The sequence below is a fragment of the Emydura macquarii genome, unplaced genomic scaffold, assembly GCF_026122565.2.
Source record: "Emydura macquarii macquarii isolate MOO-44397 ecotype Brisbane River unplaced genomic scaffold, CSIRO-AGI_Emac_v2 contig_1253, whole genome shotgun sequence".
NCBI lineage: Eukaryota > Metazoa > Chordata > Testudines > Chelidae > Emydura > Emydura macquarii.
In genome coordinates, this window is record NW_027131390.1 from 89,697,595 (window position 1) to 89,723,946 (window position 26,352).

Genomic DNA, 26,352 nt, shown 5'->3' on the forward strand with positions numbered 1-26,352 from the left:
ATGTCACTAGGAAGAGACTGATTTTCTTTACAAGAAACTAGCTGCCAGGTGAGACAATTGCCCATTCTGGAACAGACCTACATCACAAAGCTAAGTCATGGCAATCTGAATTTTTAACAAATGGATTAATTAGAGACCAAATTATTAGCAGTAAAACTGATAATCATCTCTATGATAAATGAACCTAAATCTGTAAAAAACAGTAAATACTTGCAGGGCTAGTGAAAACTGTGCTTACCCCATGAAAGTGTCAACAAGCAATGAAAGAACTGAAGCGCGTCTAATTAAAAATGCACACTAAGGCATAAAGAGAGAATATAAGAGTAAACAAATAGAGACCAGATTTGTTTGCAATAAATGAAGAGGAAATTACCACATAATGCAAACTCATCGAGCACAAGGGATATGGTGGCATGCATGCAAGTACAGCAACCATTCCGCAGAAGTGATTTGTTCTTTGCACAAATTACAGCCAAAAAAAAAAGCAAACTACATACATGAGCATAAAGGTGGAAGATAAAGCTCTGACCATGGTGCAGAAGCAGAGTTCTTTGTTGGAAATCTTTAATATGTTTGCAATTTCAAAATAGCTGTTGAACCTGATGCATCACAACACAATTGCACAAAAAAGAGGGTGCCAAGTGGGGATCCACTTCAGCAGCTAGGCAGGCCACCACGGAAGAACCTGGTTTTTGAACATGTATGATCAAATGTAATTGTTGACAGTTGTCCAATGAGAAGCAGAATAATCCTCTCTTGTGTCCAGGGTCTCAGGTTGTCTACTCTGACTGACATCTTAGACCTCTCTGTTTGTGTGTTTTATTAATTGGCCACATGAGTCTGTTGTGGTTGTTACGTATAGCTGGTATTATTTTCATTGGATTTTCATAAATAAAAGGAAGATGTACCATAACAGTAGTAATTGCAACCAAGAAATAATGACCCCTATAATCAAAGGAGTATTAACCTTTTGTAATCCTGACCAACATCAAGTCAATGGGGCCAGAAACTAAAGTTCAACCTCCTTACCAGGATTACCGTGTGTCACACCTTTATCAGAAGGTGTAGGGAAACTGTGGTCTGTTAAAACTCCAGCAGGACTCACAACAGTTAGCAGTGGAGTTTTCTGTCCATTAGCCAGCTCCAATCAAGAGGCCACTGCTTATTTTTTTAAAAGAGCTTCCGTGTTGACTAGTAATGGTCACATTACATCTTGAAAGCAGTGTTTGGTCCATCACTGTATAACTCTGTCGTTTGTTTGTTTTTTAACCACTGGATTCAGCCCCCAGGGATCCCTAGCAAGACATGATCCCCATCCAAATAGGGATAAAATTTCAATTTTATTTCAGTTTTGTCCTCTTCAGGATAAATCTTTTTTGATAGTGCTTTCTTGACTGCTAAACTGACACATTTTGAAAGATTAATCTAAAACAGCTGAGATTAAAAGCATCATTCAAATAATACTTCAGGTATATTCCATGGGTGGGGAAGTATTAATACATGAAAATATTAAGGGACAGGAACAAAAGTTTTAGGCAAAGAAGTATATTACATTCTGTGGATTCTAGAGAGTGCATCTTTTCCCTGAAAGTTTTGCCAGCTGCCACATAATCCAGGAAGTCATGCTTCAAAATATTTAAGGTTGCATTTCTCATAATTTCCTTCTTATCTTTCATAAGTCTTACATTTTAAAACGTCAATTTACATGTGGGAATGTTTAATCTCAAGGATGTTGATCCATCAGGAAACTTTTAAAATCTTCTCCAAAAGTTTTTTTTCCCCCTTAATGGATTGCTTCTGTTTATGTTGTACCTGCCAGTCCAACTGACATCACCACCCTGCCTCAAGCCATTCCATCACTTAAAAGCAAAGGGAGAGGTAGAGTCTCTGGTGGGTATGGCAAGCATAGCAGGTAAAATGAAAACAGATTTGTCTTTGAAAAGCATAACTAAATATTCTTGTTTTTGTATTCGTCTTAGATACTGGAATTAGGAAGACAGAGTTTATCTGCATCTTGCAAACATGCAGCTTTGGACTGTGATCCTAACTACACACAAACTACCTACGGTCATGCCTGGTCGTTTCTTGGGTGGAAGATCTCCAAGGAAAAGGCAGGGTGTTGCACGAATGGTTAGTGATTCAGAAAATGGCAGTTTTCCCTCTGAGTCAGTACTGAATCAATGTCCTAATGTAATGCTGCAGTAAGTAACTCAGATAAGGCAAAAAACTGAGATCCTGACTTGGTGGTCACTGAAAGGCTATTGAACAATAATAAAGTCTTAGTCCTTGTGTAATGCATTTGCATTTTACCTACCTAAGGGACTGATCCCGCTCCTATTAAAGTTAATGGGCGTGTTTTAACTGACTTCAGTGAAAGTTGGATTGAGCCCCAAAGTCCTCCTACAGTTACAACTGGAAATACTATTCATCACTGGAATCTAGCTGGGTTAAATGGGTGTTATGTTCCACGCCAGTGGTGGATGAAGTGATTTTTATATACATAATGTTTGCAAAGCACTTTAAGATTAAGTTATTTATTATCAATACATATTGTGACAACCTCAACTCATCTCTATCCGATAATATGATAAAATAATAAAATAGGTTTCAATCAGAACTGGCAAAATGTAAAAAGCTGAGACTGTACATTGAAATATGTATGTGCAATGAATTAGCACTGCATATACTTCAAATACCGTTTCCTATGTTCTGCATTATATTTTTGTTTAAATGTCATTTGCTTACACTTGTGCCATTTTACTGCATCTATTTTGAATACAGTTTATATATATTTCTTACTGTCAGTGTAAATGCATGTAATGTTAGGCATACAATTGTGTTTTAATACCTTTCCTTTACTTTGTTATATAATTAAGTTAATTTCCTAAAATGTGATTTATTTCATGTTTTGGTTCAGGAGTGGCTTTTTACCTCCTCTCCTTTATTAATGCAAATAAAAAAATGTAATATTGGCATCACTGCCATGGAAGGTATAGACACCATCATCAGAAATCCAGCTCATTCAAAGAAATCAAACAATTCGTTGACAAATCAACTAAGGTTAAAACCCTGCCCCCTTTGGCTACTGTGCAGGTGTTCTACCAGTTCAGTGATTATACTATAACTTCTTGCTTAGTTGAGTTAAGAGGAGCAACCACTAATTCTGGGAAGGACTGCACTTAAACCAGAGATATTTTTTTTCAGTCCATAGTAAAATCACATATTTCTAGGTCATTAATAAATAAAAGGGTTAATCACGGAAGGGGGAACAAAATATTTTTTCTGATTAAATGTTACTATATTAATATAAAGTACCTAAATAATTTGCTGTAATATGAATTACCATAATAAATTATGCCCTTTGGCCCTAATTCAGGAAAGTGCTTAAGCATATGCTTAACTTTAAGCATATAAGTAGTTTTATTATTTGAATGAACATGTGGTTAAGTGCCTTGCTGGATTGGGATATCCATCAGAGAAAAAATTCAGATTCCCTCCAGAATGTAAGGGAGGGAGGCCACACCCCCCCTTGCTCCGGTGCTCCTGTGCGGGCAGAAAACTGGCTGGGAGAATTAGCTGGTGGGCTAGGATTCTGTCCCCTTCTGCTGCTCACTAGCACTGAAGCGCTTCCCAGCCCAGGCCCTCTGGCAGTGCAGGCAGGGGAGGAGTCTCTGGGCTTGGCCCTCAAGCCAGGCAAGGCACATAAAGCAGTCTCTAGCCCTATGGATGGTGACTCAGAGGTCTATGGCCCAACCCCTCTAGTAGGGTGGGGCGAGTAAACTGTCTCCAGCCGGAGGCAGGATGAGTCAGCAGTCCATGGCCCTAGGCAGGGCAGACAAACAATCTATAACCCTGGGCAGAGCAAGTAAATGGTCAGGGCAAACAAACAGTGTCTAGTTCTGCCCCTTCCGCAGGGCGGGGCGGGCAAATAGTTTATGGCCTGTGAGGCTTCACCGGCTGGTAGAAGGCAACCACCCTAGGGGTGGTGTGTAGAGGTGGACGCAGGCCCTCTCATCTCCACTGCGCCCCAGCCCAGGTCTCTATCATCAGTGGGACTCCAGCCGCAATTCGCTGACCCGGCTGCAGGCCACAAAACAGCCAGGCTGTCGTCCAGCTCCCCTGGGCTACTTCCTCCCCACTTTCCCTGGAGTACTTGGTTCTCTGGATCACCTTCAGTCTCCTTGGGGTATTCAGCTAGGGATAGGTTCCACAGCCCTTCAGCATCATCGACTGGTGGCAGGTCCGGTAACACCTCGAGGTCACCTGTGGAGGACAGCTCCTCCAGGTCATGGGCAGCCAGGGGTTCCTTCGGGTCCCTAGCAGCAGGCAGCTTCTGTAGGTTGCTGGTGGCTGGGGTTGCTCCGGGTCCCAGGCAGCACCTCCCGGTCACTGGTGGTGGGTGGTTGCTCTGGGTCCCAGGTGGCAGGCAGCCTCTCTGCAGGGTTGTAGGTGCCGGTAACCCCGGCAGCCTCTCTGGGATCCAGGCCACAGGTAGCTCTTCAGTGATGCGGTGGTCAGATTGGAGCCTCCTCGGCAGCTTGGGCCTGACTGAATGGAAGGCCTCTTCTTTTATACTTCCTGCTCTGCCCACCTCCCCTGCTTCCGGTGGGGTGGACAGGGTTGTTCTGGCTCTGCCCACCCAGAGACACCCTCCCTGTCAATCTCCAACGGAAGCCACGCCCCTCTCTACACCGAGTCATAAACCTGCAGACAATTAGGCATACATGTAATTTTATTCCAGGGACTAGCCACACTGAAGTCAATGGGATACTCATAGGAGTGCCTATGAACATATACTGCTTGTAGACTTAGGTTCAAAATGTATTTTTTTCAGTAACAGCTCTCTGCAAAAAGACCTGGTCAGCAATTTTTTACAATTTTTTTTTTTTTAAATAGAAAGGGCCTATTAATCAAAAGAAACACTTTTTCCACAAAAGGGTCAGTTTCAACAAATTTCTTGACTCAAAAACATTTTGACAGAAGAAATTTCAACTTGTCAAAACATTCTGTTTCAACATTTTCCAAATGGAAATTTTTGTCTGTTAAAAACAATTAAAAATGGTGAAAACTAAAATGAAATGTTCTGAAATTATCAAAATAAAGCATTTTCATTGACTTGAACTGATTTGTTTTCTGATTTTCACTTTGCAAAACATTTCAAAATGTTGTCCCAATTTGGGATGAGACAATTTTTTTTGAAATTTTAAAGATTTTCACAGCTGAAGAAAACTGTTTCTTGCCCAGATCTAGCTGCTAAGCTCATTACTAGGTATCTACTCTGGAGAGGCATTTAACTTAAAGAATGTCTTTTTTTTTTTTTGTTCTGTGCTTAAAACTCCAAAAGTTTTCACTTACATCTTTGACTAATTCTAAGCACGACACAAAAAGTCAGGAGCTTAGGACTTGCTATCTAAAGATAATGGGCCAAATTCTCCATTGATGTAAATTGGTGCTCATGCAGTGATAAAGCTAAGCCAACTTTGCAAGGAATTTGGCCCAATAATTCCAAAGCCTGCAATGAAAAGAATAAGACTTGGGAAGAAAGTAAGTTTAGTCTCAGATATTCATCTCTTTAAAATATCTTTAATGCTAATAGTAAAACTGAAGCAATGCTTAATATATATGTAACATCTATCGGTCACTCTTGGGCTGAATGTCTTTACGTCCTTCACAGTTCCATTTACATCAGCTTGTGTGATGTTCTTCGGACACTGCTTGACAACTTATTTGGTGCTTCGACAACAGAGGAAAGTTCTCAGGCTCAAAACATCCTACAGAATTTCTTTGCAACCCTTTTTAGTTCTATGTCTTACTATCAATGTTAAATATGGAAATACATACGTAGCGTCTGCCATTTTAACAGTGAAAACTTCCACCATTATGAAGATAGCAGTGTGAAATGTGTGTACATTTTAATCTGGATAGCTTCTCAGAAGTACTGTGCTGAAACACCTGTGGTAAATCTATGTAGAAAACTGTGGCTCAGATTCTCAATTGTTGTAGATTGTAATAGTGCCATTGTCTTCCATGGAGCTGTTGACTACACCAGGTTAGGATCTGGCCCTCAATGTTCAATAGCCATCAGAATGTCACTCTGTCTGTCTTTTATGGTGGCGGTTCTAGAAAGTAGATACTGAGTAGCTGTGGAACTAAAGTTGGAAAACTAATTGAAGAAATCTTAAATTATTTTATTTTAAAATTGCCTGCAAGTCATGTGTGCTTCTTTTTTAATCATTTTGTTTTGCTGTTTACTTGCTTTAGCACATGGCCCTGATCAAGCAAAGCACTTCAGACCATATCTAATCTTGAGCACAAGAGTAATCCCATTGAAGTCAGTGTGTCTATTCACATCCTTAAAGTTAAGCACATGCATCAGTATGCTGGATATGGGCCTGTGAGACAAGAAATAGATTTTCATTATGCAGTGGTAGCTAGTGACCAGAGTAAGTGGTGGACTCTACAACCTTCCCATTACCCTGTAGGCTTATCATGTAGGCTTATTTCAAAGTGAAAAGCTGGGACATTGCAGTCAGGGATGTCAAAGAGAAGTGTTGTGCTAGGGAATAAGGTAGATCAGTGATGGAGTAGGAAGAAAAAGAGAGACCGTCTTTCCTTTGCCATTTCATTCCCCTTTAAGGATGAAGAATTGGGACACTTTACAGTGCAGTACATCACGTATCCTACTCATTTATGGAGTTATTTGTAGGGCTTCGCATCATTAGTGCCAAATGACTTGACTCCCCCCTGTTACAAGAGTACAGAAGAGATTAGCTAGAAACTTATACTACTTATTGTCTCATACAACTTATGTGTACAGTTGGCCTTGATTCCTCCCCCCTCCATCCCCCCCCCACACACATTTCATTTTAGACCCAATTATCCAGGTGCTCCAAGGAAAAATCTCCAGTTCACTTTACTGGTAGTGTTTTCCATAGAATATCTGCATAATAAGGTAGGGTGTGCCTATGGAGAAGGGAAAATGGTTCTCTCCGGTTGTATACCAGTTTCCCAGCTTGATGTAAATAGAGCTGATTAGGAATTTTTCAACAAAACATTTTCTCACCAAAATGCAGATTCATCTGAACTGAAACGGTTTGCAGGAAAGGGTTATTTTCAATGTATTTCCTGACTGATACGTTGACAAAAGTTCTGAAATTGTTGAAATGTCCCATTTTGACATTTTTTAAACTAAAAGTTCTGTTTTTTGGTTCAAAATGATTTTTTGTTATTAAATTTAATTTATACTATAACAATTAAATGGAAATGAAATATTTCAAAATTATTTAAATAAATGTTTCAATTGACCTGAACCTACATTTTTTTCAGATCATCAGTTTTGGTGAAAAGTTGAGAATTTGTCTTTTCACCTTGATATAGGACAGGACATTTTTCAAACTTTCAAAAATTCTCACGGGACAGGAATACCATTTTCCTTCCCTAGTAATCAGCACTGTCATGTGTCCTGAGTCTAGAGAAGGTGACAACTGTAACAGAACCTAAAGTTTTGGGCATCATAGGAAATTTTCTAATTTCTGGTGAAACTAGTGGTGGAAAAAACATTTTTTAGAAATTGAGGGAATCCTCAGCTGCCCAGTTAGGCCCTTTTGCACTGCCAGGCTATCCTATAGAGAACGTAGTATGGACCAAGATTTGGTCCTAACATTCTAATGGCATTTATAGGAGTGTAAAGAATAAGTTCAGTGCTTGGCCAGCATTCGATCCCCAAGTAATATTGGCTTTGATGAATATGAACACCCAAGTGCTGACACTTTTGCCCACAGCCACTCTATATAACACATTTTTGGTACAGCATAGTGTGATAATTTTATGATCTTTCATTCTTGAGTGCTGTTTTTTCTTTTCCACTGGCCTTCCACAGCCAGATGCTCCCACTAGCTCCTCTTACCTATGGTTTTCACATTTTTATTGTTCACATGCATGTGACATTTTTTGTTTTTATCCCATTTCAAATTATTTCTACTATAAAATATTTGCCAAAGGTGCATAGTGATTCAAACTCCGATTCACTTATCTCTGCTGTTTCTGTCATAAAAAGGGCATTCCAAATTTATTCCATAATGATAAATCTGTTTAGCACCCACATTACCCTACATGGATTTAGAGTGCTGAGAGCACATTTGTATTTTTCTCCTGTTACTTTAGATTTATACAAAAATGCCCCAATTTCCACTTATTTGCTACAGAATATTGCCTGCCTCGTTTTATCTTTTCAACATAAGAAAAACAACATAGGGCATGATAGCCACTAATGAGATGGCACATTCTATATAACTTTTCCTACTGTGTTGTTTTATTTACTAGCTTTCAAATCCCTAACCTTAGTCTCTCCAACATCCCTTTAAATGAAAGGGTCCTCCTGTCTCTGTGAAGTTTCTATCGTCTACATTGGTTTCCCTGTTAAAGTTTCAGCATCCATTTAGTCAGTTACAGTTATTCTGCTTAATGACTCTTATGCCCCTGTTAATACATTTTTATCTGGCACTAATATTTTAAGATCTTGTCTAATATTAATGTTATATGCTAATATTAAAGATGTGGTAGTAATATTTTAAGCTCTAGCTGCCAGAGTATCAATGGTTGGAGAAGTGTTGTGAAGCTCATTGTATTCTAAGCACTGCCTGGCAAGTTGCAATATATATGACTATTGTAAAGAAATCTAGGCAAAACAAATTGCATTTATGGACAAAATTTCAACAATTAATTACTTGTGGAAAATCCCACTTAACAACAGTGAGAGCAGGATCAGGCCCTGTGTGTGTACATCTGTGTCTCTGTCTCTTTTTGGTAAACTCTCATCCAAGATTGGTAATTTACCATTTAAACTATATCCCTGAGAACAAACTTGTAGAGTATAATACACACATACCTATAAGATAACAGTGGAAATATAATGCTGCAGAAAATTGTTTTAATAAAATAAAGCTCTCCACCATGTAAGTGAACTATGGAATTTCCCCACCCCTATCTTCTTTGAAGTATGATCTTTCCACCAAAAATAAAATAAAACGTAACATTTATTTCACCACTATTTAAGAGTTAATGAAAGATTTGCACCTGTACAGCTGTTGTGGACTGAAACTAGCTCTTGGAGTGAATGTGTTTTCTGGTTGAGACAGTTGTAAATGCCTTGAGTAAAAACACAGAGGACTGCTAATGGATAGGTTTATTTTAAAGCATGCCATCTGCTATCAATCATAGAGAAGTATAGGAAGCAAGTTTGGCTGTGCTCCCTTCTTGTGAGCCTGATAAAGATAGGGCTTTGGTACTCTGGAACATTTAGTCCCCAAGAGAATAAAACATCAAACCTACTCAGCAGCTCCACTAACAATAATAAAAATGCCTCTGCCTAAAGGTGACATTCTGAATTTACGATTATTTGTGTCTATAAAGTGTATTCTTTGGCTCCTGACTCATTCTGACTGTCTCACTGCAAGAACAATACATTAAGCCTGCCTGAAGTAAATGGAAATCCTATCCGTTTATTAAACCAGCAGCCAGTACCTGAGATGTTCTAATGCCCTGTAGGATCTGAAGAAGGTTTTGTGCTCTAGTTCTTTGTGTAGGATTCAAGTCAATTGCAAAGCAAATTTTTATGTAATGCATTGAAAGTTTATTTAATGCCATTCTTCAGGTGGTCATATTTTTAACAGGAAGGGCAAAAACAGATTCTGAATATGTAAATTACTACATAATGTAGAATATCTAACTACTCTATATTATAAAACAGCAAGCCTCTACTTCACACCTACCACTTGACAAAATTCTGCTGCAGTTCTCTGGCTGATGGAAAATAGAGCTGTGGAAGCTTGGGGAAAACCCACCTGGCAAGCAAGCTCATGAGCTTAATTAAAGTTAATACAGAAATTAACAGTGGGCAAATATTGGAACAACAGTAGAGAAAAAATAAACACTAAAAAAGGAGATAGAAAAAGTAAAGGGAAGGATGAACATGCCTTTTAATGTGCAATGGACATTGTTGTTGATGATTCCCTTCTAAATCCACTCTGAATAAAGCAACTGGTGGCAAAATATTCTGTGCTGTGGACATATGCCATGCTTACTTATGAGTGGTTGTTGGGAGAGGAAGAGGAGGATGAGGAGGAGGAATGTGCTGATGAAGCTCGGGTGTGGGGGTTCAGGATTTCTCATGTTCTTAGTTATGGACACCATGGACCTAATACATGTTATAGCTCCCAATGAAATTAGTGGCCAAATTCCCCTGGATTTTAATGATCCAAGATCAACCCTCATGTCTGGGACAAAAGGGGTAGGGGATCACAAAGAGTTCATAGATGTGGAACAAAAACGATGAAATCTTTCAGAACCAGACATAGAAGAAAAGATTAGGAAAAGGGGGCCTGCAAAGAAAAGAGAAAATACAGACAAATGAGAAACCAGGTCACCGTCCACAAAGAGATGGTGGGTTGTTCCACAGAAGTCTGACATCAGGTCTCCTTATTCAATAGGAACAGAACAAAAACCATGGGCTTGAAGCTGCAGCAGTATAGAAAGTATAATTAAATATTAGGAAAAATATTGTTAGACTAATCTGTCAAAAATAGGGAAATGAATTATCATCACAAGAACTTTCCAGAAGTGACAGAGCTCTAACAGGGACATCTTTTCTGACCCAAATGCTTATGTGCTGGGATTTTTTTTTTTAAACAATATCACCTGTATTATGAATAATTCTTCATTCTAGTAGCACTGGATGCATCATCAGTACTCTCCTTCTGTAACTGAGCTACGTATCTGACAACAAGCCACAGTAATATGCTGAAGCCGGTTGGGAATTTTTGAGAATACTTTTTTCCATCAGAAAATGCCATTTGTCAAAACAGAAAATTTTAATGGGAAATGGTCAATTTCAACAATTTTCCTATTTTGACATTCTTTTTTTAAATTGTCCAAACATCCCACTTTGACATTTAAAAATGAAAAGTTCAATATTTTTATTCAAAACAATTTTTTTATTTGAAATTTGTTAACATATAGTAAAAGAATGTTTTAAAATTATTTAAAAGGTCAAAATTAACATGAAACATTTCAAAATGATCAAAAGAAAATGTTTCAGTGTTTCATCTGAAATTTTTTTCAGCTCTCTGGTTTGCAAAAAAAAAAAAAAAAAAAAAATTAAAGAGATTCCAACTTTTGTCCCAATTTGGGGGTGGGGGAGGAAATTTAAAAATATCAAAAATTCTCCTATGATGGAAAACCATTTATCTCCCATCTGTATTAAATACTTCTGGATAACCTTAAATGGAATAGTGAGCAATGTAATGACAGTTCTTGACACAGTGATCTCATACCAATCTCTGCCATACTATATAGTAGCTCTCTGCAGTAGCACATATAGTACATTTTCATACAAAAGCTTGCAAGGCCCAGAGAAGGGTAACAAAAATGATTAGGGGTATGGAATAGTTTCCATATGAGGCGAGATTAATAAGACTAGGACTTTTCAGCTTGGAAAAGAGATGACTAAGGTGGGATATAATAGAGATCTATAAAATCATGACTGATGTGGAGAAAGTAAATAGGGAAGTGTTATTTACTCCTTCTCATAACACAAGAACTGGGGTGACCAAATGAAATTAATAGGCAGCAAGTTTAAAACAAAACAAAAGGAAGTATTTTTTCACACAACGCATAGTCAATCTGTGGAACTCTTTGCCACAGGATGTTGTGAAGGCCAAGACTACAACAGGGTTGAAAAAAGAACTAGATAAGTTCATGGAGGATACGTCCATCAATGGCTATTAGCCAGGATGGGCAAGGATGCAAAATCATGCTCTGAAGTGATTGTAATCTCTGTTTGCCAGAAGATGGGAATGGGCAACAGGGGATGGATCACTTGATAATTACCTGTTTTGTTCATTCCTTCTGAAGCACTTGGCATTGGCCACTGTCGGAAGATAGGATACTGGGCTAGATGAACCATTGGTCTGATCCAGTATGGCCATTCTTATGTTCAGCTTGGAGCAACCTGTTCACCAGAGTTCAAGTCCCTGGCAAACAGTTCACCACAGCTCTAATGAAAAAGCACAGCAATTGGGACTGTGTTGCTAAGATTAAGACACTAATGGCCATATCAAGAAGAGACATACCTGCAGATTAATAAGGAATTTGCTTCTCTAAATCTGAACCATCTAATCTCTTTTTTTAAAGTAAGTAGCAACCCATGAATATGGCAAAAGAATTAAAACTACATTTACTAAGTGTTTTCCAAAATATTTCAGCATGTTTCAGAAAATTGACAAGTCATTAAAACATAGTTAATAAACATTATTCACAACTCAATGCCTTAAATTAACAGTATTTTAAAATACCAGACATCCAGCTGCTCTTTCAATGGACAGCTGCAATAGTAACTTTGACTGGTATATATGCATTCTTTAATAAAATACATAAGCAAAAGCAGAGTTTACAGTAAGTTTGTATTTTCTTCACTGCAAAAATATTTCCAATGGCACCTAATAATATATTGAAACTCACTGACCTTCTAGGTCAGGCAGTGTACAAAACTATTGAGAAATATTTTATAGTGTGAGGAGGAACCATGGCTGTGTTGAAGAGACATTGCCAAGAAAAAAATCTCCTCTTTAAAAATATTCCTTACCTGTGTATAATATATTAAAACCAGAATTGGGCCCAGTCTACAAAGTTTGCATCCACATTCAACCCTCTTCAAAGCTCAGGGAACTTTAGAGCTGGTGGTTTGATTTGGGCATAGATGGCAGTTGAAAGAGTATTAAGGGAATTCTTTATTTAGGTTGCTGAACATATTCAGATCCTGAAGTTATCCCAGATATGCTAACTCCCAGACTATTGAACACAGCTTGTTCTGTCTAAGGTCACTCTAAATCCTGAATTGGAGCACTCCTGGAAAGGACTGCTGGCTACATTACTGCTGAGCCCATCCCTAATTACAACCGAAGAAATTCTAAAGAACGAATTAGCTCCCACCATTTAGGTTCATATGTAAGTTTCGCATTTCACTGTCCTTGACAAGGGGATGCTCAGTTTCACTTTGCATTACAGTCTTCCCTCCCCTGCCCCCTTTCTTTTCCCTTTCTAATTCTCATACATGGTCACTGTTGTGTTTCAGTTCAAAACAGGAATGGTGAAATTGAGACAAATGTGGCTTTCCTTTATTAATGTAGTTTTAATTATGAAAGCATTTCTATTCATATTCAGCTTTGTAATAGATTTTCTTTTTAAAAAATAATAATAAAAAACCCCTCACACATCACATTTGGGCCTAATCTAAGATGTGTCCTTTTAACGCTGCCTCACCTAAACACATGTACAACTGCATTAATCATTCTATCACACTTGCCGATTTTAACAGGCAATGTTTTTTTCCGGTGTAAATTTAATTACACATTCAGATATGTTTGTAAACTTGTGGATGGTATGTTGTGACCCGTCCATGCCTAGGGTAGCCACCTGAAAATGCCAAGGTCAGGGCAGGCTGCAAAAGGAGAGCAGATTCTCCCAACACTGATGGGTAACAGTGAAGTCAGACTTCCCAACCAGCTACAAACAGTGCTTCTGATTCCCCACATTGGTTATCAAGAAGCCAAAATAAAAATATACACAGCCCCCTTTTCTGCATTTCAGTCTCCGGCTCCCAATCAGCCACCAGGTCCAGTAAAGAGACCAGTTATTTAAAACTCTATGCTCTTTACCAAAAAGGTTTCTCCTGACCCCAAAGGGTCAGCCACAGTACCAGATCAATATAAGTTTAGATCTTGCCCCAAATATCACACTGCCAGCCAATCCTTTAGTAACTAAAACTAAAGGTTTATTATCAAAAGAAAAAAAAAACTATAAGAGAAACGTTAAAGAATTAAATCAATGAGATACATACAAATGATTTGAAAGTCCATATATATCAGGTTTCTAGAAGAAATGTGGAGTTTGCAGGCTTGTATAGTCCCTCTGGTGTACATCCAGTACCTGTATGGGTCTCAGTCCTTTGTTTCACAGCTTCAGTTTAGTTCAGTTGTAGATGAGTTGATCCAGAGGTAGACGGTAGACTGAATACAGTAGACAGACTAAAGACAAAATGGATGTGGGGCAGCTGCCTTTTATGTCCTTTGGCCTTGGCCATGCTGCTTGTGGAATTTTACAGAAATAAAATAAGAGTCCAGAATCACATGAGTAAGTCCTGGTGACTCATCAGGTATATCCCTGGCTTCTCCCCATGGGCCCCTTGTACCTGTGAATTTCTTAATGGGCCATTAAGCAGGCTAGTGCTGCAGCCATCCTGTCTGGGGTGTGTCCCAGACACAGCACAATTTGAAATACAGATATATCAACCATATCCATAACTTCCATTACACATATAACACATGAACATAAACATCATTATCTTACTTAGCACATTATAGCCTTTCTAACAGTATCTGACACGGCATATCTCATATGAATTATTATGATTTTGACATACTGATTTAAACAATATAATAAATGCCCCCACCCCAATCTAGCCAGCGTGACATATGTGACATTATAAAAGACTCAATTCACTCGTAATACTGGGCCTCCAAACTGATCCCTGACGGAGATTCAGACAGATTCTTTCTAAGTGCCTGGGAGCTCCAAGCCTTTCTTCCACTCTTCGTTCAGGTGTCTGGGAGGCAGGTATTATTATATCCATTTGCAGACGGGCAAAGAGACACATGGAAGTTAAGTAATTTATCTAAGGTTATACAGTGAGTCAGTAGAAGAGCTGGGTCTATAACCCAAATCCCATTCCTTTGGTCTAACCATTAGGAATGGTCCCTATTGAAATTCACATCTGTAGCCTTAAACTTAGATAAGGAAAATGATATCAGTAAAAAGACAAATCTGGTTTAATTGGTCAATTCACAACTTGGACAAGCACACAAACTGTAGTTCATATCATGGGCAAACAACCCAGATGTTAGCTATGCAGACACAGAAAGGGAGATTTGGAAAATAGAGGTAAAGAGCTACTTAAGTGGTTAGCAGTCTATCAGTCCCAGCCCGGGTTGCATGTGATCAGAGAGAAGTTCAAAGGAGAGTTCCTTCAGCAACAGAGAGAGAGCCTTGAATATACAATATCCACACAAGGACACCATTTCCTTACACACACAGTTGAATGAGTCACTTTGATGAGGCACCATTGATGATGCTTAGGTCCACAGACAGCCTCATTTGAGGCAGGAAGAACATGTTGAGGCTGAGAGCCAGCTGTTGGCTAGTCAGAAGGAATCTGAAAAGATAGTAACCTTTAAAAAAAATCTAATACAATCAGAAGGGCGGATAAAAGCCTTATTTTGCTTAGTCCAACTGAGGAGGAAAATAGTGGCCAAAAATAGGAGGGATTTTTTTAAATGACAGCAATAAAGAAATAAGAACTCAACTGTTAGTCAAAAGTAATCTGTGTCCATCTCAGAGCTGGGAACACTTGAACCAAAATTCGTCTCTCCAGCCTCCCCAGTGCCTATTGGCATGAACCAAATTGTGATAGAAACACTCAGTTACATGAAACGTCTGCTCCTATTTGGATCTCCATCACCCCAGTCCCAAGAGAGTCAGAAACAAAATGCTTCCACAGCCTGAGTGATTTGAGGATGACTTGTTCAGCTTGACGAAAAATTCAGATCTATAGTTCTCTGCTTATTCTGTTGGCTTTTGTGAGATAGAAAGCTGCTGATTTTAACAGATGAAAATGTCCCATCAATGCATAAAATGTGAAAATATTTAATCACCCACTCCTAGCCACGTTGTAAAGAAAGAAACCTGTTGTGGTTAAAAAATGACTCGGTCATTTCTTTAGGGATTTTCCAAAGTTTCCTATTAAAAAAAAGCTGTGGGAAATGAATGATTGCATAATCACTAACACATGCCAATTCATATAAGCCTATTATCTTTCATGGCATTTTGTACTCTATTGTCCTTACTCTGGTGAATTGCTATCTTCAACTCTTTTCCCTATTAAATTATTTACACACTTTGCTCTCTCCAGCCCTTTCATGTCAGTAAGATATTTAGCATCTGCATTAGCAAAAGAAAACAAAGAGAAAGGATGTCTTCTCTGTTTTTCACGTCATGATTTTCTCATGTACCCTGGAAATTGAAACAAGAAACTCCTTGAAAATAGGCTGTATCATTTTAAAATGAGAGAAAGGAATAATATGTGCTCAAATACTAGGGACAAAATATAGGTCTTTTTTTTGCATAGGGATCTAAAAAGAAGTGTTACTATTTCACTGATACTTGATATATATGTATATGAAATCCTGGATACAATTTTCAAAATAGTCTAAGAGCCATCTTTTTAAAGGTATTTAGGCACCTAAAGACACAGATAAGTGCTTAGTGGGTGCCTAATACGTTTAAAAAATTGGCCTAGGTAACTTAGGATCTTATGTCCCACTGACTTGCAGTGAGATTTAGACCCCTAAGGACCAGATTTTTAAACCTATTTAGGCACTGCTTCACTCAGCATTGCAAGGCCATCGTAGTTGCGTGACTAGGTGATTTTGAAAATCCCACTGTAAGTGACTTACATGGCTAAATACCATTTTCAAAACTGATTTCGGCACTAAGGTCCAGATTTTTAAAGGTATTTATGTGTCTAAAGATGTGGCTGGGTTCCCAGTGGGATTTTCAAAAGTGTCTACGGTTTATTGATTTACATCAATAAATACCTTTAAAAATCAGGGATATCAGTCTTGCAATATTTATTTCAGTACTTATTATTATACTTATTATACTTATTTATTATACAATGCTTATACAATAATTATTATATATATTGCAATATTATTAATTTATTATTAAATAGCTTTAAAAATCTGGGTTTAAGGACCATAAAATCTCTTTGAAAGTCAATTGGATTTAGGCGTCTCACTCTTGAAAATGGGATTTAGCCATCTAAACCACTAAAGTCTTCCAATGCTGAGCAGAGCAACACCAGAATGCTTTTTAAAATATGTGCCTAAATCACTTCTGGAAATGGGATTAAGGCTCCTAAATCACTTCAGCGCTTTTGAAAATTTGCTTCCTGATTTTACTTCATCCATTTAAGCATTTGAAAATACCAGAGGCCACAGCTATTGACAAATAAATTGAAACAATTTTATAGTGAATTCCAGTGATTCCATTGGTATATTAATCATTTATCAGTACATTACCACATGTATCAAGTATATTCTTGGGCAGAGTATGACAAATGCAAAACTCACTCACAAAACCTATTTAAATGTTACCATGCTTTACATGAAGTCATAGCTGAAGTCACTGAATGCAAGCTGGATTGGCACTAGTCATTTTTTCAGTATGAAAATACAGTTCTGGACTATTCAAAATATCCAGTCCTGATTTTAGTTTGGACACTTTTTTTGCTTGTTCTTGTGTTCCATACTTAGTCGTACTTTGGATAAGAACTTAAAAGCAATATTCAAGATCTCATGGTGCTTTTCATAAAAGAAGGAGTTTGCAAAATATTATCTTGTAATAATTTTTGTTCATTGAATTTGTGTGGTGATCATTATGTGCTCGTTGATCTTCACTGCATCTGAATTCAGTCTACTGCCTCAATGGTCGGAACATTTTCATACATTATTGTGATGTATTAGTAGCAGTGCCTCTAGGTTCCAGTTGAAATCAGAACCCCGTTGTACTGAATGCTGTACAAACACACATTGAGAGACAGTCCCTATCTGTTTAGAATCTAAATAGACAAGACAGGGGGGCAAACAGAGTGTTTATGTGATTTGCCCAAGATCACACGAGTCAGTGGTAGAGCTTGGTACAGAACAACTGGATTCCATTGGACCACACTGTCTCTCATAAACAACATATACAACTTGCTTCAGGGATTCAGAAGGATCAGCAGCACAAGATAATTTAAACTTTGATTAATCCTGACAAATGTTAAGGATCAGACTACAGTTAAGTTTTGGGAGGCTGATGGAAGTCAGGCTGGGTGAGGCTGAATTGGGGGACAGGCTGTCAATCACTGAACAGTGTGGGGAGAAGAAATTTTGGTAGCTTTACAGTATATAGTTCTAATTTGCCCCATCCTCGTATTTGACTTATTGGTAACTCAAATAAAGCAACAAATATGTAACACCGTTACCTAAACCTGCTCCCAAACTTCTGCTCTTCCTAGAATTTTCCTTCAGACATTTCTGTGGGCTGGTTTACACGCCGGCAGCAGTCGATGGGAGACACGCAAGCTTCAGAATGGAGTTTGTGTATCTCCCATTGACATACTTACATTGATGTACCGTGGCTTCTTCATGGTGCTGTGTCGACAGGAGATGCCATCCCATTGACGCTGCTCTCTGCCCAATTGAGTCGACTGGAGAGCGCGTTCCAACTGACTGAGCAGGTCTACACAGACCCGCTCAATTGATGCTGCTGCATTGATGCCTGCCACCACGGCAGTGTAGACATACCCTGTGTTAGACACCACTTTCCTCTGAGAAATGGCTACTCTGACCTCTTTTCTATCTAGGATGGAGTAAATAAGGCAAACCTGTGAATGAACAGGAACTTCCAATATCTGCCTGCTATGTTGTAACACCTACTACTGGATGCCTCAATATAAGAACAATGCCATCCTACCTATGCCATCCATTCCAGAGAAGACTGTTTTATAAGAAACTGTCTTTGGCATGTCCGCAATATGTTTTTTCACATACTAATGACCCCTATCCTTCCAGTGTCTAACTCTAATTCTTTTAACAGATAAAGCTATCCAATTTAGCCTCTCCTGTGGTATTCCATTTATTTCATACACTTTGGCTCATGTACATATATTTAAATCCAGATTATATTTTGATTTAATTGACACTCTCAAAACATATGACTTTTGTCAAAGGCTTTTGAACACCTCCAGCATTTGTTATCTGCCAAGGTTAACCTGTCATATGGGCAGGTGCCCAGAAAACTTTATGGACAATTATAAAGTGCATCCACCTTCAATCAATATATCTTGTTCAACAGAAATAAACACTATATTCACCCTCTTCCTTCCTTCTTCCTAATCCCTATCTCTCCCCCTTTGCCATATCCCCACAAAACTGAGCTCATTGACATCATTATAAGTCTCCTAGGACCTATTTATGCTTCCACTCACTACTTAGAAGAGTGTAAATATTCATTATATCTGTTACATTTCAAAACATTTTCTTGGCCTGTATAATTTTATAACAGTTTCAGAATTCACTAAAAAATTTTAAACCAACACCTAATGTTACTTAAATGCATGTAGATTTTTTTGTGGTTGAATAATAACATCTGTTTTTATTTTTGAACCACAAAAGTGCATTAATCTGGCCTTCCTTTATTTGAACTTTTCACATCTGCTCAGGCTTGAATCCCATAAACTAAATACCAGGTCTTTTCAAAATGCAAGAAGTTTACCTGCATTCTTGTTGTACCAGCTCCAAAGATCTTTTTATAGGACTCAGATAAAAACGTCAAAAGACTAATGCTAAATACTGTAAACCATGCAGTCATAGAGCACTGTGTATTTATTACTCTTTGTATTATTTTTTTCTCAATCCATTCAAGGCCCAATCCTGAAAACCTTATTCACATGAAGGAACCCATTTACTTAGATTGAATTATTAATGTGAGTAAAGGTTGTAGGATAGGCCTCCATGTTCTTATAAACCCTGCAGTATTGCCTGGAAATTCAAGTAAGCTCTCAAAAAATCAGATCATCAGATTCACTTTGCTTTAAGAAATCAAAAAAGGTCACATAGCAAAACATCCTATCTTCAGAGTATTTCAGAAGATGTCGTGGTGTGTGAAGTTCAGAAAGTTTGATTTGTTCAGAGATAACTAAAATCAGGAGACGTTTTGTTTTTACACAGCCTAGTCAGCCAGATCTAGCTAATCTATCTAGGAAACACAAAAATGGATGTGGTTAGGATCGGGGTCCTATTTTATCTGAACCTCCTTATGGATGAATGACTCCAGAGAAAATGGTTCTAGACTATATCTAGTTCAAAGAACCACTCAGAAGTCTGGGGTTTGAAATCCTGACTCCATTGAAGATAATGGGAATTTTGTCATTAACTTCAATGGAGCCAGAATTTCACTTTAGATATTCAGCACAACAGTTCCTGGTATTAATTCTTGTCATTTTGGGACCTGCTGCTTAATTTTTCAGATTCTCTTGTTTTATTTCTGACTTTTCTTTGCTGCAGTGACTAACAATGTATTCTGAACTACCACAGAACTTCACCATCCGATCCACTTCTTCTCAACATCCTCATCCAATCACCTTCCCTTCTATTATCAGAAATATATATATATGAAAAACTATCATCCAATCCTATTGAAGTTGGCGTCATGCCTGAGAATGGAATGCAGCATCAGATTACTTTGTTACATACAGTTTTGAATCAGTACTGTATTAAAATGTTAACATTGTTGTGAAAAAGATTCAGAGGCCAAATTCTCCATTAGGATATCAGGGTACCAGTACTTCTGCTTAACTTCAACAGACTGACCTGGGTCCTGTGATGAACAAATAAGGTCCATTATTTTACTTACAACAAAATCTATAGTGGAACATACTGTGTCCAGGTGTACCAACCCTGTACTGGTTCAGCAGGGGTTAGCGCCCCCTCAGCCCTGCTGTGCATGCTCCAGCCAGAACCAGGATATAAAAGGGAGCAGGCTAGCTCAGTATGGGCTGACTGCCGAAGGGAGCAGAGGTGCATTGCAGGCTCCTGCTAAAAACTGCTAGCACTCCAGGACACAGAAGCCAGCTGGGCTGTGGCACTGACTGATCCCCAGGCACCCGACGCCACAAATGGAGGAGAGACCCTGGAGCCTACCAGCTGTGGAAGAATGGGTAGGAAATAATCCAGGGGCATTAAACAGTGATCCTGTTGCAGAACTGGTGTCTAACTTAGCGTGTTTTGACAGGATCCCTGTTGAGTTAGTGCCAAAGAGGGCAGTCCTGCTGACTCCGGCTGCTAGGCCTCACCGCCCCACCAAAGAGGGCAGTCCTATTGACTCCAGCCACTAGACCTCACCGCCCCGCCAAAGAGGGCAGTCCTATTGACTCCGTCTGCTAGGCCTCACCGCCCCACCAAAGATGGCAGTCTTATTGACTCTGGCCACTAGGCCGCACCACTCCTGAAGTGGGCAGTCCTATTGACTCCAGCCACTAGATCTCACCACCCCGCCAAAGAGGCAGTCCTATTGACTCCAGTCACTGAGCCATACTACCCTGCCAGGAAGAGTATTCATATTAACTTTAGCCATCAGGCCATATTGCCCACCAAAAAGGGTAGTCCTATTGACTCTGGGCACTAGGCTGCATTGCCCTATCAAGGAGGATAGTTCTATTGGCCTTGACTGTTGGGCCACACTTCCCAAAGAAGCAGGGCTGCTGTGGTGATTATGGATACCAGGCCACCTGAGCTGCCCAAACTCAACTTTAATTCCCACACAAGCCGACACCCCCTGATGGGTGTATCTACCCCACAACACACAGCTTCCTATGATTTACCCTATGGAACTTTGCCAGGTCAAAATAAACCCAAGAAGCAGACTCTTAAAACATTTGGCTTGAAAGGTAGGGAGATTCAAACAGGAGTGTGGGGGCTTGGGAGAAGCCAGAGAGAGCTATGTATACACTACCCTTGATTTACACCCCAAATCTTTCCTTCCACACAAAGGACTGAAATTGTGTCATGATGTAACAATCTGTGAGAATCACAAAGACTTTAACAAGTCAGAAATGGATTAAAAAGCACTTTATGGCTTGTTAAAGAAATCCCCCTGTTCCTCAGAAGCATTTTTAGCATCTTATTAGTGGTATTTGATCTGAGTAACATATTGACGAGACATTTGAATAGAAGATGAATCCTTTTTGATGGATCACAAAGGGAATATAAATTCAAACCAGGCTCTTTTCCAAATTTCTCTTTTAGAATAACCCAAGCAGCCAATAACATCTCTAAGGTATTTTTTCCTTGCCCCACAAAAGACTGCCTAAGGGTGGTTTGAATAGTAAGTTACTTTTCTTCTGAAATGTAATTGTTCTTATTTATATAGAATTAATTCAAATAGAAATTGTTTTCAGTTCTTTCTACCTGATGTATTAAATGCCATATACCTATATAGGCTGAGAAAGTACTGTATCCTAGTCAATGGATAGTTCAGTAACTTTTTCAACTGGGCTTTTCATGGAACTAGGAGCTTATCACCAGCCCTCCATTCACAATAAATGTCTTTCTCATGCACAGCTCAGAGTTTTATGAATGATTTTACTGGTAGTCTGATTCACAGAAATGTCTTGAAACCCTTTCATCATTCTGCAACATTTCTGATTTGCCAAAATGTTCAATTTTTTGTTACTAACTTTCCAATGTCACCAATATGGTCATTGCTATGATGCTAATCAGCCAGCCAACCAATTTCTCTCTGAATATAGGAAAGTGTGAGTTCTAGGTACATGGTTTAAGAAATATGTCATTCGCTAGTAGTCCTAGAAACGGGGCAAGAATTATACTCAAAACAGAATTCTTGTTATTAAGGCACTGGATTAGGACTCAGGAGATTGGGATTCAATTTCCAACTGCGTAACACATTACCTTTGTGACATTGGATAAGCATTTAGATTCTAAACTGAGGCAGGGACTGTCTCTTACTATGAGTTTATACAGTAACTAGTAGATTGGGACCCCAAATTCAGTTTGGTCTAATAAAATAAGAAAATAATGAATACAACAATAATAATAATAATAATAATAATAATGGCTTCCATTTACGTAGAAATATATCTACCAAAATAGATATCTATTAGAGATTGGCCCAAACCAAACCGTCACATGCTAACATGTCACCCATCGAATTAAGGGGAAGATAGCCATCTATTGCAAGGATTTAGAGACAAACTCTATAATGGCCTGACCTAAAATGCTGGCTTCAGATATGCCTAAACTGGGTGGAAGTTCAAATCCAGATCTGTATCAGGATCAAAATATTGTGGCTCAGGCCCATCTTTGAGAAACAGTGGTTTAAATTCAGTGAAATTTTCAGAATTTCCTCCAGGTTTGGATCTCCATCTCCCATTGAAAAATGGTTTGTGGAACTCACGAACTTTAATAAAATCCTAAAAAATATCCTGCAAAATCAAAATCACTACAAGTTTATCCTGCCCATAGATTTTCCCTAAATTCAAACAGAAATATGCCTAGGGGCCTAATTTCCTGAAGCACTTAGCGTTTGCAACTCCTGTTGGAGGAAATGAGAACTGTAAGTGCTCTGCATCTCTGAAAATCAGGCCACACTAATGCCTATTATAAAGTACTAGAGTTGTGCAGAAAAGTAATTCTGTCTATTTTATCCTTGCAGTACAGCGCACAGCCTGGGAGCATACTCACAATGAAAATCTAGCGGAACAACCTGGCATATGATTAATATTTTTAAGAAGGCAGTTATGGTTATTTCAACACATTAGAAAATATACATCTGGCCACATGATACATCCAAGGCCGAATACTGCAAATTGCCAATGCATGCATTGCAAGAGCTTCTGGAGTGGAATCTTCATGCAGAGAAAAGTCAGACGCATGTCAAGTAAAGTACTCACGACACCAAAGTAACTTCAAAAAAAGTTTTCAAATTCATGTTATGGATTAATGACCCTACTTATAAATATAGCCATTTCCAGGACATATCCCTACTGAATGCTACAATTATTTCAGCAGCTCTTGCTTATATCAGAGCAGTGGCAATGTTTTCCTTCTTCAGATCAAACACAACTTAAAATCTGAGAAGATTTAACAGTAAAATAAAAACAACAGGGAATGTAAATGTCAACCATCTACAATTGTTATTACTGCTAGTCTTTATTATGTCACTTTTATATCATTAGAGTCTCTACCCTTCCTCTTACTCACAATTTATCAATCTATAATTTTTAATCAATGGTAAATTGTCTTTCAACATCTAAAGAACAAAAATGGTAAAATAAACCCAGGAGATTACTTTAATGGTCAGCCCAAATCCTGAACCCATCCCCACAGGTGCATATATCTCAAAAGGAAGTGCAGCTGCTGCAGAATACAGAAAGTCCACACCGGAGCTGTACGCCACAGAGCACTATTCCGCAGGGAATTCAATAAGCTGGAAGCATGTTGGGGATCAGGGTGGAAGGTGTGTGTAATTGTAGCTAGTAAGTTTGCAACTACATAGACCTGTTGGCCAAACCCTCTGTGCAGGATGGTGAGTAGCATCACTGGTAGCTATTGTGGCCCATGACTGGGGCTGCTCCACAGTCTAAGAGGAAAGACTCAATATCCTCAACACCTCAGTGGAATTCCTTTGACAAAAGCCTGGCTCCTCAGGCTTTGCACCGAGGAGTGAAAGTATCTGCTGGGCACGTCTACATTTTCTATTCTGTTGGAGCAACACTATTTGGATTAGAACTCCAAGACAATATTTCTAATTCATCCAGAGCCCTGCCTGTTGCACTAGTTGTTTTAAATTCTATGTATTCCAGAGATGTCACCATTACTTTACTGGCACCTTTCCGGAAACAAAAATACTGAGCTCTTCCCCTAAGCCTCTGTCAGAATCATAGGGATCCATCACCCCAAACCACTATTTGTAGCACAAGTTGCCTGTGTTGGTTTTTCCTTCATCTCTTCTGTATAGTCAACCCTGCTCTTTGATGTTTCTCAGTCACTATTTCCTTTGCCTTCACTTTTATCTCTGTCCTGGCACTCATCCTTGCAGCATCCTCTTCACCAGATGGTCTCCATCTCTCCTTCAGAAGTGTCCAAAATATTCCAGCTATCTCCTCTTGATCTTTCCCCAGCATCAAATCTCTATCCTACAGAGCTGGAGTACCAATGGGTTTCTCTTCCTTTCTACCCTGTGCCTTTATATGACACTCGTTAAAAAAATACATTGGAAGCAGCTAACAGCTCCTCATTAGGCATGAAACACTTATTTTTGAGAGACTCAATGGGAAAATTCAGATTGGGCATAAGGTGATACAACTGCATTTACTTAGTGGAATTGCACCCGTTTCCTCCAGCCCTAGTTTTTAACCAGGGACCCCAGCTTTTTTCACATGATGTTCTAGACAGATTTCTAAGATGGGTTTTCAGGGTTGTAAGATCAAGAAATGTAAAGAGAAAAAAGCTTTTCACAATTTGTATCTTCCTAATAGGTCACTGAAGCTTTGGCAATAATCACTTTTATTTGCAGTTGGCAACACAACATAGTCAGACGTAAAGCTTTAGACATATTGTGGAAGCATGAACAGTAAATAAATACTGCATAGTAATGCACTGTATATCACACAAATATAGTAGGGTGGAATTGGTGCTTGTTTCTTTTAAAGAGAAAAAAAAAAGATCTCTGAAATGACCCTCAGTTCCCAAGTTATTTAGAAAAAGAGTTGAACTGAAACCACTTCACTAAAAATGAAGTGCAATATCAACACAAGTGTGTTTTTAACATAAATCTAAAAATTAAGGATTAGTTCAAAACTAACTAAGCATTAACAAAGCTTTAGTTTTCAGCCTCAATTGCCTTCTGATCCCTTACTGTAGTCCCCTTGGCACTGTCACTTCAAAAATCACAGTATAATGCAGTATAGTGTTTTCCAGTGTCAGTAAAACAAAAGCTTTATTGAATAAATATGTGTGAAAATGTTGCAAACAAAAACATCTCCACAGGCAGCACCTGATTTGCTCTCAGCAACCCTCTCTAGTGTCATATCAGAACTCAGCAGGTAACTGGACAGAAACAATACTGTGATATGACAGGAAGTTAGTCATTTCAAGGTTCTTTGTCCTCTAAATTTTTGTTTAGCAAAAATACATTTTCCTTGCAGAAATCTGATATACTTTTGATATCATGGAATAGAAAGGTGGCATGGATTTTCCAGAAATCAGGAATTACTGTTCAAGTAATATAGCCCCTTATTAATCTGCTCATTCTATTATGAATACATAGAAATAACTCTAATTTAATATGATGGTTCTGATAGACATCTAACTTCCACTTTTGTGGGGATACACAGTTTTATCTTTTCATTGAAGCGTAAAGGCAAGGTGAAAACTAAGATATAATTTACATGATGCCACAATCCATGCCTAAATGGATGACTCCAGAAATGTGTTTTTCTTTACATTTTCCACTTCCTAACTAACACATTTTGCAATACTCTATAGCAAAAATAGTACCACAATACTACAATACCACTGCAGATCCTAGCACTATCGTAACAGGCTAATATGTCAATTTCACTCTGTTCAGTCCTCTAATAGAGTTAGATGAAATATTTGGTCTGAAACTTTTGTT